This window comes from Rhipicephalus sanguineus, chromosome 9, assembly GCF_013339695.2.
Source record: "Rhipicephalus sanguineus isolate Rsan-2018 chromosome 9, BIME_Rsan_1.4, whole genome shotgun sequence".
Classification (NCBI taxonomy): domain Eukaryota; kingdom Metazoa; phylum Arthropoda; class Arachnida; order Ixodida; family Ixodidae; genus Rhipicephalus; species Rhipicephalus sanguineus.
Genome location: NC_051184.2, coordinates 93,184,344 through 93,199,505, shown reverse-complemented (window position 1 = coordinate 93,199,505; position 15,162 = coordinate 93,184,344).

Genomic DNA, 15,162 nt, shown 5'->3' with positions numbered 1-15,162 from the left:
TATTGGGCGCGCAACAACTTCCAGTGTCTAACTGAAATTCGTTGTGTCACCTGGTGAGGGGCCCTTTAAGCCATTTTATGCGCGTTAAAGAAACTGATGACTCTAGTTTCGCTTGAGCGCAGGACGGGAATAGTCTAGTTCATTCTGGATCTAACGCGGTCACCAGCGATAAGGCTCGAATTTTCGATGACGCATGTATAAACGCCGACGCGTCTTACCGCAGTTAAGTTTTATCGACGGCCGACGCTCTGTTCGCCGCTATCAGTGTACAGCGTGTGTTGCAGTAGTTCGACTTTTCGTCTCCCTGGCACAGGTTAACCCAAATAAAAAGTTTCGTCTGAACCTGCTGACTGCTACCTTCTTCAACGTCACGATCACGTGACACTATGTTTCACCCTTTCCCCTCCTCCTCCCCCTCGCTCTGCTTTCCCACCCGTTGATATACTATACATGGCTACGCTGTCTCCGTTCTCCTCCCCTTCACTTCATTTTTCCACCTCACTGTTAAACTATACTATACGTGGCTGGGGTATGCTTTCTTTCTCTCTCTCTTCCTCTTTCTTACTATCTCTTTCTCTTTTTTTATGTCTCTTTCTCTTTCTGCCTAGCTCTCTGTTTTTTCTATCTCATTTTTGTGTCTTCCTTCCATTTCTTCCTCTCCATTTCTCTCTTTCTCTTGTTTATATCTTTCTCTCTCTCTCTCTGCACTCGTACTCTCGCCCATCCGAGTTATTGCATCCCACGCCAGACAATTCAGCGCACGTGTCCTGGGAGCGAAGAAGACGATCAAGAAGAGGGCAGAAGAGAACGCGCGCCGACCTAGAAACGCGCTAGGAGGCAGAGACCGATCATGATGATATATATATATATATATATATATATATATATATATATATATAATTGCAGGGAATAACTTCTTGGACGCCAGTAAATAATATGAATGAAAAAGAAGACACACGTCGAAAAACAGAATGGTTTCGTAACGTTTCGGCCGTGGGGCCGGCTTTTGCCAGAATAACCTAGCCGAACGCAATGTAGTTGTGATGTTCCGTTCGAGAAAGGTGGACAGATTGGTACTCTTGAAGGATATGAAATACCGTTTCAGGTTTCTCACTGCATCGGCGGTGCCGGCTCAGTGTTCTGTTTGTTAGTTAGTGTCTCTGTTGGGTTATTCTGACGAACGCCGGACCCACGGCCGCAACGTTAAGAAACCATTCTGTTTTCGACGTGTGTCTTTTTTTATTATTCACACACACACACACACATATATATATATATATATATATATATATATATATATATATATATATATATATATATATATATATATATATATATATATATATATATATATATATATGTATGTATGTATGTATGTATGCAGTACATAACTAGTGTAACCGAAAGACAATTAAGCCTTGGCTTAACTGTCTGCCGGTTTCGTTAGCTGCGCATAGTACAGAAAACGAGCACCTCAGGAAATTCCCGTATACTTTCTTGTATATGTGTGTACCGGCTGTCCCAGCTAACTTGGAGCAAGATTTAACAAAAAAAAACCATGCTGTCTCGGAAAGCTCTACCTGTTGTTTATTAGTGGTAGCTGTGCGTACATACAACCTGCATTTTTTTTTCGTGACTAAGCGTTAATTAACTTTAATTAGACAACTTTTTAAATCTTGCTCGAATCGGTAAAATACAGGCTTGTGCGAATATTCGAGCCCTTCAAATATTCGAACGAATATTACAGGATTCGAATTCGCTTCGATTCGAATTTAAATTATTGAAAATTTCGAAGTATTCGAAATGAAGTCCTGTATACTCGTCCGCTTGTAGCCCCCTGTAAAGGTGCTTTCACTGCAGTAGACGGATGCTCTACCCTGAATACACCTTTCCATGAAAAATCCGCACTGCCGCGAAGCCCCACTTCAAGGTTAAATGAACATATTACCCTCCCATCGATTCATCATTTTTTAAGTTGAAAAGCTTGTTATACCGGCTTATACGCGCTAAGTATAGTAAATTTTAAAACGTAACATATTTTACAGGTTATCACTTGCATTCTACGGAAAGTCAAATCCTGCTACTATTCAAAGTTGCTTCCACTTCACTTTGAACCAAGATTGACATTTGCACATGCTTAGTTTCAATTAAAAAGAAAAATATTGTGCAGGTTGGTTCGGTCATGACAAATATGCTCATTTTTATTTATAATAAGTATATTGCCACGCCCACTTCTTGTCTTGTTTTGATGTATTCGGGTTTGACCGGCAGGAACGGTTATCAACGCTCGACGCTGTCCGCGAAGCAGTGTTCGAGAAGCTTCGCGATTGTAGTAGATCGTTTTGTTAAGATTGCGCCCCGCACGCGAATGTTCCAGCTTTGTCTAGAGATAACGCCGCCACCAGCGATATTGCTGGAAAGTTCGATAGCGCCTGTATAAAAGCCGACGCGCTTGACCGCTTGTCAGTTGATCGACGGTCGACGCTCTGTTCGCCGCTATCAGTGTATTGCTTTTCAGTTTCTCGGCCACAAGTTCGGCCAAATAAACAGTTTCATCTCGGACGTGCTGACTGTGGTCTTCGTCGACGTCACGACCACGTGACATCTGGTGGAGGTGCTGCTTCTTCCATGATCCGGACGCCCCCGCGAAGCGCTGACCCAAGCCCAAGCCGCGAGGAGGACGACGGCAAAGAAAACCCGGATCGTCGAACAAGCCGCAGGCAGAAGGGACTACAGCCAGAGCACGGGCTCCTTCCCGAACAAAGCAGGCAGCCCCAGGTCCCAATACCGACCGAAGCGACGATGACCGATCACGTGCAGCCTGCGCCGATCCTACTCCGGCAGCCCAAGGAGCCGCCAACCTTCCGTGGGTCGTCATTCGAAGACCCGGAAACCTGGCTCGAGACTTTCGAAAGGGTCTCAACATTCAACGACTGGGACTCCGAGGACAAGCTGCGCCACGTTTACTTTTACCTTGAAGACGCAGCAAGGACCTGGTTCGAGAATCGGGAGTCCACTCTCCGAACTTGGGACGCCTTTCGCAGCGCTTTCCTGCAGACGTTTGCAAACGTCGTCAGAAAAGAAAGGGCCGCAGCCTTACTAGAGACGCGGGTCCAACTTCCAAATGAAAGCGTTGCCATCTTTGGAGAGGAAATGACCAGACTGTTCCGCCACGCTGACCCAGCCATGCCCAAGGACAAGAAAGTCAGGTTGCTTATGCGAGGGGTAAAGCAAGAGCTCTTCGCTGGGCTGATGCGGAACCCACCCTCGACAGTCCAAGAATTCATCTCAGAGGCGACGACGATTGAGAAGACCCTGGAAATGCGCAACCGCCAGTATAACCGCCGATTGATTCAAGACAGCCCAGCTGTTCATGCCGTCGGCTCCGACGACCTGCGTGAAACGATCCGAGCGATCGTGCGGGAAGAACTGCGCAAGCTGTTACCCTTACCACAGCCTGAAGTTGCCTCGATCGCTGACATCGTCCGAGAGGAAATCCAGCAGTCTCTGGGCACCCCCGAGTCAGCGCAGCCGCAGCTGCAAGCAGTGAGCTATGCTGCTGCAGCCCGACGCAACGCCTCCCCCCCCCCTCCTCGCCCACGTCAAGACGCCGCGCCGCCCCAGCAGTTCCGCCGCCAGGCACCACCGCCGCCGCCACCGACGTCATACCGCCCGCCAGCCGGCCAGCTATACACGCCGAGGAAGACCGACGTTTGGCGCGCCCCCGACCACGGCCCACTCTGCTACCATTGCGGGGAAGCTGGCCACACTTACCGCCGCTGCCAGTACCGACAGATGGGACTACGTGGGTTCGCCATCGACGCGCCGCGTCCACAGCGAGGGGAAAGACCACGCGACATCGCCGACTACCTCGCGGGAACGCAATGGACGCCCCGACAACCTTCCCGCTCGCCATCGCCAGGCCGCCACGTCTCCCCCCAACGCCGACATACACCTAAAGAACACGCCGCAAGCCGAACGAAGCCCTGACGTCGAAATTTCACGGACCGAAGAAGACCTGACGACGCAACGTCGAAGCAGCGGGACAAACCGACGTAGCCGTGATCCGACGCCGCGACCAAATCAAAACGGTATGGCGACGAACGAGTGACCTCGACGTTCTCATCGACGGCCACAACGTCACCGCTCTCGTCGATACTGGAGCCGACTATTCTGTCATCAGTGGACCGTTCGCGACGAAGCTTAAGAAAGTCAAGACCGCCTAGGAAGGCCCCGAAATCCGGACAGCTGGAGGTCACCTAGTAACGGCGGCAGGAATCTGCACAGCGAGGGTCTCCATCAACAACCGGATTTATCCTGCAAGCTTCGTAGTCCTTCAGCATTGCTCCCGAGATGTCATCATTGGTATGGACTTCTTAAGCCTTCATGGTGCAGTCATCGACCTCAGATCCAAGTCGATAACACTATCTACAGAAAAAGCATTACCGCGGTACACGCCGCCAGGGAAGCATGCCTTGAATGTGCTAGAAGACCAGGTCACCATCCCTCCTCGCTCCAGCGTGATTATTTCCGTCGGCACTCAGAAAGTAGCAGACCTGGAAGGCGTCGTTGAAGGCGACCAGCATCAGTTGATTAACCGCGAGATTTGCGTCGCAAGAGGAATAGCAGAGTTGCGGGGAGGCAAAGCAACAGTGATGCGCACGTAAACAAAGGCACGACAGTCGCTTACATCGAAGAAATTGTGGCAGCCACCAATGCTTTCGCCATCACCGATTCTTCCGAGCCCACACCGACGAACCAAGCTCCTCAACCAGCTTTCGACGTCAATCCTAGCCTTCCGAAGCATAAACAAGAACAGCTCAAAACCCTGCTCTTGAAATACAGGGACTGCTTTTCGTCATCGTCAAGAATCCGCCAGACCCCAGTCGCAAAACATCGCATCATAACAGAGGAAAATACCAGGCCACTCCGGCAGAGCCCGTACAGAGTTTCGACGCGAGAACGCGAATCCATAAAGAAACAAGTCGATGAAATGCTACGCGACGACATCATCCAGTCGTCGAAGAGTCCATGGGCGTCACCCGTGGTGTTAGTGAAGAAGAAGGACGGAACCCTACCCTTCTGCGTCGATTATCGCCGCCTGAACAAAATCACGAAGAAGGACGTCTACCCTCTCCCACGGATAGACGACACCCTGGATCGACTCTACAACGCGAGGTACTTTTCGTAGATGGACCTCAAGACCGGCTATTGGCAAATTGAAGTCGACGAGAGAGACCGAGAGAAGACCGCCTTTATAACACCAGACGGTCTCTTCGAGTTCAAGGTTATGCCATTTGGTCTTTGCTCGGCACCTGCGACGTTCCAGCGCGTTATGGACACCGTGCTGGCAGGATTGAAGTGGTGGACTTGCCTTGTGTACTTGGACGACGTCATTGTGTTTGCCTCAACCTTCGACGAATACCTCCGGCGCCTTGACGCTCTACAAGCAATCAAGACCTCTGGCCTCACTCCTCGTATGCAAAGCGGCACTTTTCAGGCTTCAAGGTGAGGCCGCCTCACCTTGAAGCCTGAAAAGTGCCGCTTTGCATACGAGGAGCTACTGTTTTTGGGTCACGTGACCAGCAAGGGTGGTGTTCGCCCAGACCCGCGGAAAACAGCTTCAATCGCTGCTTTCCCGCCCCCCACCGACACGAAAGCCGTGCGCCGTTTTCTCGGCTTGTGCGCCTACGACAGGCGCTTCGTCAAGGAATTTTCACGAATCGCCGAACCGCTAACTCACCTCACGAAGACCGACGTGCCATTCAAGTGGGAAACGGCGCAAATCGAAGCATTTGAAGAACTGAAACGACGCCTTCAGATGCCTCCGATACTAGCGCATTTCGACGAATACGCCGATACGGAAATCCACACCGACGCAAGCAGCGTAGGACTCGGCGCCGTCCTTGTGCAGAAGACTGACGGGCAGGAAAGGGTCATCAGTTATGCTAGCCGGTCGCTATCACAGGCAGAAACGAACTATTCTACAACAGAAAAGGAGTGCCTAGCGATCATCTGGGCTGCATCCAAGTTTCGCCCCTACCTCTACGGCAGGCCCTTCAAAGTTGTGACCGACCACCACGCATTGTGTTGGCTAGATAACTTGAAGGACCCGTCAGGTCGCATCGCACGGTGGAGCCTACGACTTCAAGAATTCGACATTACCGTCGTTTACAAGTCCGGAAGAAAACACTCCGACGCTGACTGCCTGTCTCGCGCCCCCGTCGACCCACCGTCGCAGGACGACAAGGAGGACGACTCTTTCTTGGGAACCATAAGTGCCGACGACTTCGCCGAACGACAGCGAGCGGATCCAGAACTCAGGGGCCTTGTGGAATACCTCGAGGGCAGGACCACCGTTGTTCCGAAGGTATTCACGCGGGGACTGGCGTCGTTTTTTTTTTTCTTGCGAAACGGTGTTCTCCTAAAGAAGAACTCACCGCTTCAAGCCGATTGCCTTCTCGTGGTACCCTCGACGTTGCGGCCAGAGGTCCTCCAGGCTCTGCACGACGACCCGACGTCTGGACACCTGGGTGTTTCTCGCACGCTAGCAAGAATACAGGAGAAGTACTATACTGACCGCGCCTTTCCGCCGACGTCACTCGTTACGTAAAGGCCTGCCGGGACTGTCAGCGACGCAAGATACCGCCCACTAGGCCAGCCGGACTTCTGCAGCCTATCGAGCCACCTCGACGGCCGTTCCAACAAATCGGGATGGACCTACTGGGGCCGTTCCCGACGTCTAATACCGGAAACAAATGGATCGTCGTAGATACCGACTACCTCACCCGCTACGCCGAGACAAGGGCCCTGCCCAGAGGCAGTGCCCCCGAGGTAGCGAAGTTCTTCGTTGAGAACATCGTCCTGCGTCATGGCGCCCCAGAGGTCCTCATCACCGACAGAGGTACGGCGTTTACTGCTGACCTAACTCAGGCAATACTGAGACTGAGATACAGCCAAACAAGCCACCGCCGGACGACAGCGTACCACCCACAGACAAATGGCTTCACCGAGCGGCTAAACAAGACCATCGCCGACATGTTGGCCATGTATGTCGACGTCGAACACAAGACGTGGGATACCATCCTTCCGTATGTGACCTTCGCATACAACAAGGCCGTCCAAGAAGCGACGCAGATGACGCCGTACAAGTTGGTCTACGGAAGGAACCCGGCGACGACGCTCGACGCCATGCTACCCAACGTCACCGACGAAGAAAATCTCGATGCCGCCGCTTACTTACAACGTGCCGAAGAAGCTCGACAGCTCGCCCGCCTGCGCATCAAGACCCAGCAGCACACCGACAGCCGTCGCTACAATCTTCGACGACACTTCGTGGAATACCAGCCCGGCGACTGTGTTTGGGTCTGGACGCCGATACGCCAACGTGGGCTTAGCGAAAAACTCCTTCGGCGATACTTCGGTCCATACAAGGTTCTTCGACGCCTCGGCGCTCTTGACTACGAGGTCATCCCGGACGGCATTACGAACTCCCAGCGACGCCGCGCACGACCTGAAGTCGTCCATGTTGTGCGCCTTAAAGGGGTCATGAAGCACCCCTTGGGCTGATTGAAAAAACACATCCTGCGGAAAGCTGACACGGCTATGAACTGCTCTGCCAAATATTACAGTCGTGCGCGCCGCGTAATGGCCACAAGCGGAGCGCGAAGTTGCCGTTTCCCCAGGCACCCTCTTTTCAAACAGAGGCCGGTTCTCACTCTCGTCGGTGGGCGGGGCGTCTGTCCGCTGTACGTCGCAAGAGACATAGCATGCTTATTGGCCGATGGCCGACGTAAATCGAGAGCGGCGTTCGGATCAGATGCGCTTCTTGCCGCGGGGTGCCGCCACTTGCCGGCGCCGCACTCCTCAGTACACGGTAGCCGCACTCGCGCAAGCGAATCACAGCGGGAGAGCGATCGCGTTTCATGACGCGCGCTGGCGTAACTTCTTTCCCCCATGCCATCCCTCCCTGTCTAGCTTCCAGTGCGCTCGCCGGCACGAGAAAAGAGAGAAAGCGCTGGGAGCGTGCGCCAAACCCCCGTAACTCCGCTGATTCTTGACGGATTCGAGAAATTTTTGCGACAATCGATTCGGGAGGCAGTACAATCCGATACTGAGGCCATTAGATCATTACTTGGAAAAGTGGTTCATGACCCCTTTAAGCCGTTTTTTGCGCGTTAGCAAACTTGGGGACTCTATTTTTTCTTTTGTTATTGTAATTTATTTGTGTATGCACTTGTTTTTTTTTTTCTCTTCTATGTTCTTTCACAAGCATCGGGACGATGCTTTTTCAGACGGGGGGGGGGGGGCAATGCCACGCCCACTTCTTGTCTTGTTTTGATGTATTCGGGTTTGACCGGCAGGGACGGTTATCAACGCTCGACGCTGTCCGCGAAGCAGTGTTCGAGAAGCTTCACGATTGTAGTAGATCGTTTTGTTAAAAATGCGCCCCGCACGCGAATGTTCCAGCTTTGTCGAGAGATAACGCCGCCACCAGCGATATTGCTGGAAAGTTCCATAGCGCCTGTATAAAAGCCGACGCGCTTGACCGCTTGTCAGTTGATCGACGGTCGACGCTCTGTTCGCCGCTATCAGTGTATTGCTTTTCAGTTTCTCAGCCACAAGTTCGGCCAAATAAACAGTTTCATCTAGGATGTGCTGACTGTTGTCTTCGTCGACGTCACGACCACGTGACAATATAGTACGTTATTCGAATTCGATTCGAAATTATTCGACCAAAATCACTATTCGCTTCGAATTCGCTTTGAACCTAAAATTTACTATTCGCACAAGCCCAGTAAAATATTAACATTATGTTGTACCTCGCCTCAAATAACCCCAGAGTCAAGCATTTATTTTTTGCTGAAATCTGCCTGGTTGATTTCTCCGAAAAGAAACAAAAGCGCGCGAAACACGCCAAATATAAAATAGAGGCGCGCTCGCGCGCCACTACTCAGGCGCTTCCAGGCGTTTTTTTTTTATTGAAATAGAAAATAAATAAAAGAGTTGTTGTCACCATTGCGTGGTGCCGGCTACCCCTTTCCACATAGTTGTTAGGATAAAAAATAAGAAACGAAAATACTAATATATATATAAATATATACAGTCCTACAAGTTCAAAAACTCGGTAGCCATCGCAAATATTAGTGTCTTAAAAAAAAAACGCTGGAGCACTTCCATTGCTTTGCGGTTTATTCTATAGACGGCCAAGGGCCTAGTATTTTCGCCAACGAAAACGTTCGCTCCGAGTCCAGCGTGTGGAGTTCCTGTTCGAGTGGCACATCCTCGTCTTCGTGGCCGCACGAACACGTTGACGATGATGCACGATGAATCCGAAATTAAAAGTGCCTACATGAAGCACTTCTTATTTCGGATTCATCGTGCATCATCGTCAACATGTTCGTGCGGCCACGACGGCGAGGATGTGCATCATCTGTGGCTCGACTGTCCCAAGCACGACACACATAGACAGCTGCGTTTGTTCATTGTACAGGGCTTCACGCTATTTCATGGATGCTCACCAAAACACGATGCTGACGCATCCATCATCGAACCTGAAGCCCTGTACAATGCGGCGATGAACGAACGCAGCCGTGTATCAACTAAGAACGCTTGGAAGCGCCGGAGTAGTGGCGCGCGACCGCGCGCCTATTTCATATTTGGCGTGTTGCGCGCGCTTGTTTTTTCTCAGAAAACACAACCAGACAGATTTCAGGAAAATATAAATGCTTTAGTTCTGGGGTTATTTGAGGCAACGTACAACACAAAGTTAACATTTTACCGATCCGAGCAAGAACAAAGAAATTGGCTAATTAAAGTTAACTAATTCATTCAGATGTGTCAGAGACACACGCTTCCTCATTAGCGTATAGTCATGAAAAAATACAGCTTGTATTTAAACACGATTACTACTAATAAACAACCGGTAGAAGTTTCCTAGAGCGCATGCTTTTTTTTCTTCTTTTAAGCTTGGTCCAAGTTAGCTGGGGCAGCCGGTATATATGTAAATGACGCGGTGCCATTCTTTGAAGAGCAGTAGTTTCCTTTGTTTCTCTTACGCAGAAGAGATATACAAGGTCTCGTTTCTATTTATCGTCTTCTGCTGTCCTTAAATACTGCGGCGTTCTTTACTGTTCTGCCAATCACTGGTCAATCCTTTTTAGTTTTTTAATTTGCGTTCCTGCTTACGAAGCTTACAACACAAACTGCGACGAGACCTGTGTTTAGCTTTTGTGCGGCTCTTCCGACGCGTTTTGCTATGCTCTTATGTGATTGACTCTTTTTTTTTTTCGATCGTTGTCTCCGTTGAGACACCTGTAGAATAACACCGCCCCTTCCTTGGCTGTCGACGGGAGGCGGGAAGTGTTGATTAACGAGTGAAATAATACGCATCGAGACGGGCGAGAACGAAAACTCGGTCATTAAGAGAGCACGAAATAAAGCCGACTCAGTCATCGAGGTGTGCCGCCTTGACCTATACACGTAAGCGCGCAACATCATAGCAAGGAAAACAAACGTTGGTGACTAAGGGCGATCCCGAATTAAATTTGGCCCCGGAAGGTCGGTTGCCAAGTGACGGCGACACGGAAGAATCCGAGCACTGCAGCACGAGCCCGAACATCAGACGCGTCTTTAAACTGCACGCAACGCCCTGAGCAAAACACTCTGGCGTCTGGCCACGCAATGACTTAGAGACGCTAAAGAGGAAGAAGATCTTGTTTCGCGTTAGTAAATTTCATAATACCCGCAGCACCACTCCAGCCCCGTGAGGGTGAGAGGGATGCTAGAAGAACGAGCGGAATGTAAACACAGGTGCCGACGCTGCCTTGCTCGCGGTGACGTCATAGATTTTGACGGCGTCTGCATGGGCCAACACGGCTCTTTATCGGTAACAATGAATAGCACACTGTGTTTTAGAGGACACGGAGGTTCGACATAGCAAAATTCATCAACATTTTTTTGTCGGCCACTGTATAGCCAAGAAACTTCAAGATTACTTGAACTTTGATTTTCTCTTTGAATAAGAAGCTTATTATCGATTATACACAACTAATGAAACCGACAGACAGTTAAACCAAGGAAAGAATAGGGACATTATTTATGATTTCTTAACTGTACGCGCCATTCGAAGGTTGTGGGTTCGGATCCCACCGACGCAAAAGGGTGATCTTTCGTCCACTTTACTTCCTTTAAATTAAGCGAGAATCATTACACTACAATTAAAAACCACAAATAATGCCCCCTATCATTTCCTTGGCTTAACTGTCTGCCGGTTTCATTAGTTGTGTATTATAGAGAAAACGAGTCCCTCGGACAATTCCCCTCCCTTCGTAGCTTATGATGGAGAAATTAATGATGGAAAAGCTTAGCAGTCTGAACTAATTACAGTGCACTTAGACAGATGGTGCTGTTGTTTTAGCTGTTGTTTGTCTTCGGTGTGCTTACTTGTTGACCTCATTAGCATACATATCCTCCAGGGTACAGAAGAGAGAGCCTTCGCAACGCAATTACGAGATCCCCCGCCTGGAAATTGTCATTTTCAATTTTCCGTGTACATATGTAACGCGCACACATACAAACACGCGCGCGAGCACACATAAAGGTTGGTTGTGAATCCCACCCCTCCTCCCCGAAAAACTCCTCTCTCCGTGCCAGTGAAATATGTTAAATAGAAGTTCGAGACGCTTCCCTGCGACCTATGGAATGGCACCTAACCAATTCGTGCGGGGGTGGGTCGTTTTTATCTACATCCTTTACATTGGCTAGCTTTAATGAGTGTCTTTTCTTTCACTTTTTATAGCCGCTACGCTGGTACAATGGTTAAGGTGCCCGGCTGCTAATCAGAAAGTCGCGGGTTGGATCCCGGCCTCGGCGGTCGCATTTTCGAAGGAGGCGAAATGCTAGAGGCCCGTGTACTGTGCGACGTCAGTGCACGTTTAAGAAAATCAGAGTGTCGAAATTTACGAATCCCTCCACTGGCATGCCTCGTATTCGTATCGTGCACGGTTTTGGCGCATAGACCCCAGTAATTATTAATTATTGGCATTAGTTTTCCCTCCATTGAACTGGTAGCTCGCTTGACAATACCGAAATAAGAAGACCTTATACCTTTAGGACTTTTGCTCGAAACTTAGGAAAACGTGTGACTGAGGGAGTGACTTTGTGTGTAACAATGCCTCCCACAGCGCGACATTATCAGGTGAAGTTCTGGATACGTACACACAGTTTCGTTGGTTGTTTAAATTAGGCGTTATGGCGCGAAAGCAACTATACAGTTATGCTACGCCAGCTGCAAGGGGCTACATAACGAACAGTAAAAGCGGCGAAATTCTAAGTGAAGTTTATTTTAAAAAGCCACATTCCTGTAAAAGCTTAAGCAAATCAGACAGAGGCGCCAACAGTTAACCTAGAATTACACGGCGGTGGAGAGGTATGTGTGTAGTTTGTAGAGTTTGCGGAATATGTTTTTACAGCGAATCTGTTGTAGCTCGCCGTAGTTTTTGCGGTGTCACCAGAAAGCTCCTCAAGTGGGTATGCGCCACAGGAGTTGGGAAAGCCCAACAATACCGTGCACTGCAGGTGCGACCGTCAAGCGAAAACGAACACGTGGAAAAAGAAAGAGAGAGAAAGCGATAGCAAGAAAGAGGAAAAGAAAAATAGAGAGAAATAAAGGAAGAAAGACACAAAAAGATAGAGAGACGAAAAAATATAGAAAGAGAGAGAAATAGATATAAAAACATAGAGAAAGACATATAGAAAGAGAGAGAGAAACATATAGAAAGAAATAGACACAAGAAAGATATAGAAAAAACTGAGAGCAAGACAGAGGGAAAGAGAAAGAAATAGATAGACAAAAAAACAAATAGAAAGTAAGAAATACAAAAAAGAGATACCAGAAACAGAGAGAAAAAATAGAAAGAAGAAAGAAAGAAAAAATAGAGAAACAAAAAAGGCCACCCAGCTGCGCTCTTCCTTCAGGCTTGAGTAGTACGAAGCTGGCACAATTTTTTTGCCTCAGTGTTGACGTGTGATAGATGATGACGCGTGAAAGAGATATTCATGACCGTTGACGATTCCTGACACTTTTCGCACGTTTTTCGTCCTTTCCTTTCTAAGTAAAGAGTGGTGTGTATAAGGTGTCTGTGCCCCCAATTCGAAGTCTACAAAATATAGCTCAACAAACCGTTCTTGGCGACGGGACGTCTTCGATTCGCCAAGTGCGGGTTCAGTCAGACAGGGCTCGTTACCTCTGCAGAAGTGCGACCTTTGCTGCAATTTTGGTGGTAACGCCAAGCCGTACATTCTTATTTATAAACGAGTGTTCCGGAACAGCATGCCAGTATGGCGGATGGTAGAGTATGGCAGTGTATATTAGATAATGGGAGCATGCGGCACGCACCCACTCTGGCAGAATGGCCAAGTAGCGGGTAGTTTCGTAAAAAAATCAATAAATTATAACCTATAAATGTATAATTTATCGCTCTCGAAGAAGAATGTAATAGAAATTAAACATTTGAAGATGAGATAGACAGACAGGACACGAAAAATAATGCACGAAAGGAGGAAACTGCAACAAAAACAAACCAGTTTAGTAGAAAAATTCTGCAGCCAAAACCTATTTGATCATTTTCAATACTTTCCTCAAGGCATCGTCAACTTTCCTGTCGTTGTGCACAAGAGCCGATGCGTCCAAAGACAGTACATTTGGAATACTTAAATCTAATCTAAGCGGGCGGAATATACTGTATATATAAAGTCATTTTACGCATATTAGAAAAATATTTTAAAGCAGAACTAGAAACTGTTCAGTCGCCTCCTGGTCTCGACAAAACCAGCAATTTCGCGAGGATTCCAGAGCAGCTCCGTGTAAGTAGAGATTTAGATGCGGGATTCGACAACGTAGTCTGCGGATTGCGACTTGAATTGTTCGTGCCTGACATGTTTTACTACTGCAACGATATTCCAAGGTGTTCGTTAGTGACGATCATAAGTTCACGTAACATAATAAATGTAGCACTTACAACTAACTTCCATGCCGGTAGAAATTCGAGCAACCGGACCACTCAAAGACGCGTTTTCAAGTGCATATGCCATATCGTCCAGGAGTAGGACCTTATGTCCGCCGAACTTCCAACCTAACATAATCTGAAGCTGTATGCGGATCTAGCCTACGAGCACATTGTGTCGGCTTCACACTTTGCAGTAATAAAATTACAGTCATTAAATTACATTTTGCCGTAGTGAGCAATGTAATGAGTTACTATATGTGCTGCTAGTTTAGTAACGCGATGAATTACTTTAAGTGATTAATTTTCTTTAATTACTCATTACTTTCCTAATTGCTTCTGGCCGAACTATAGCATGCCCGCTTCCCTTAATAAAAAATTACCAAAAAAGGAAAGAAAAGTAACCAAGGCAAGCTCATCTGTGCACCAGACCTCAAACGTGGGAAGTTCAACGAATATATCTGATATTTTAATGTATATATTCGGTGTAAATTGTAAATAAAGTACACTTGGATAAGTGTACAAACGATGAACTTTTGTTCCACTATAAATGAGCACTAACAGACAATAATGCCAAGGAAAGTATAGGGGATGTTATTAGTAGTAAATGTAAGGTTGTGGAGATAGGTTTGGCACAAAGCTTAAGGCCGAACCATATAGAGCGTTTTTGCCGGCGTTTTCCCGGCGTTTCGTACGCCGGCGTCCCTCGACGTCGACGCTACCGGTGACGGTGGCCGAAACGTCCACCTCTGGACGGTCCAGACATCACGGGAGGCAGCGTCGACGCCGGAAGCAGTTCGATGAACGCAGAACCAATCAGCGTGCGGCTGGCAGCGACTTCCGCTACGTAACGGCGTTGTCACTGCTGCCAAAATGGCTGCCGCCCGCCTCGGATCTAATAAGTCGTCGCCGTGCACTCTGTGGCCCTTAAGTTCTCAACTGATGCTTGTATTTGACTTAGCTTGTTCCCTAGAAGCTTCGACAGCAAAGCGATCGTGATATCTTTGAAGTCTTTCCGAGTGCCGTACTCAAGTTGATCGGTAGGCTTAGCAGGAATGAGTGTATTGGCCGAATACGTGGCCTCAGAGATGTACGGCAGCTTCAAGCTCAGAGGCGATACATTACAAGTTTGTGCTTCTTCTTAATGCCAATAGCT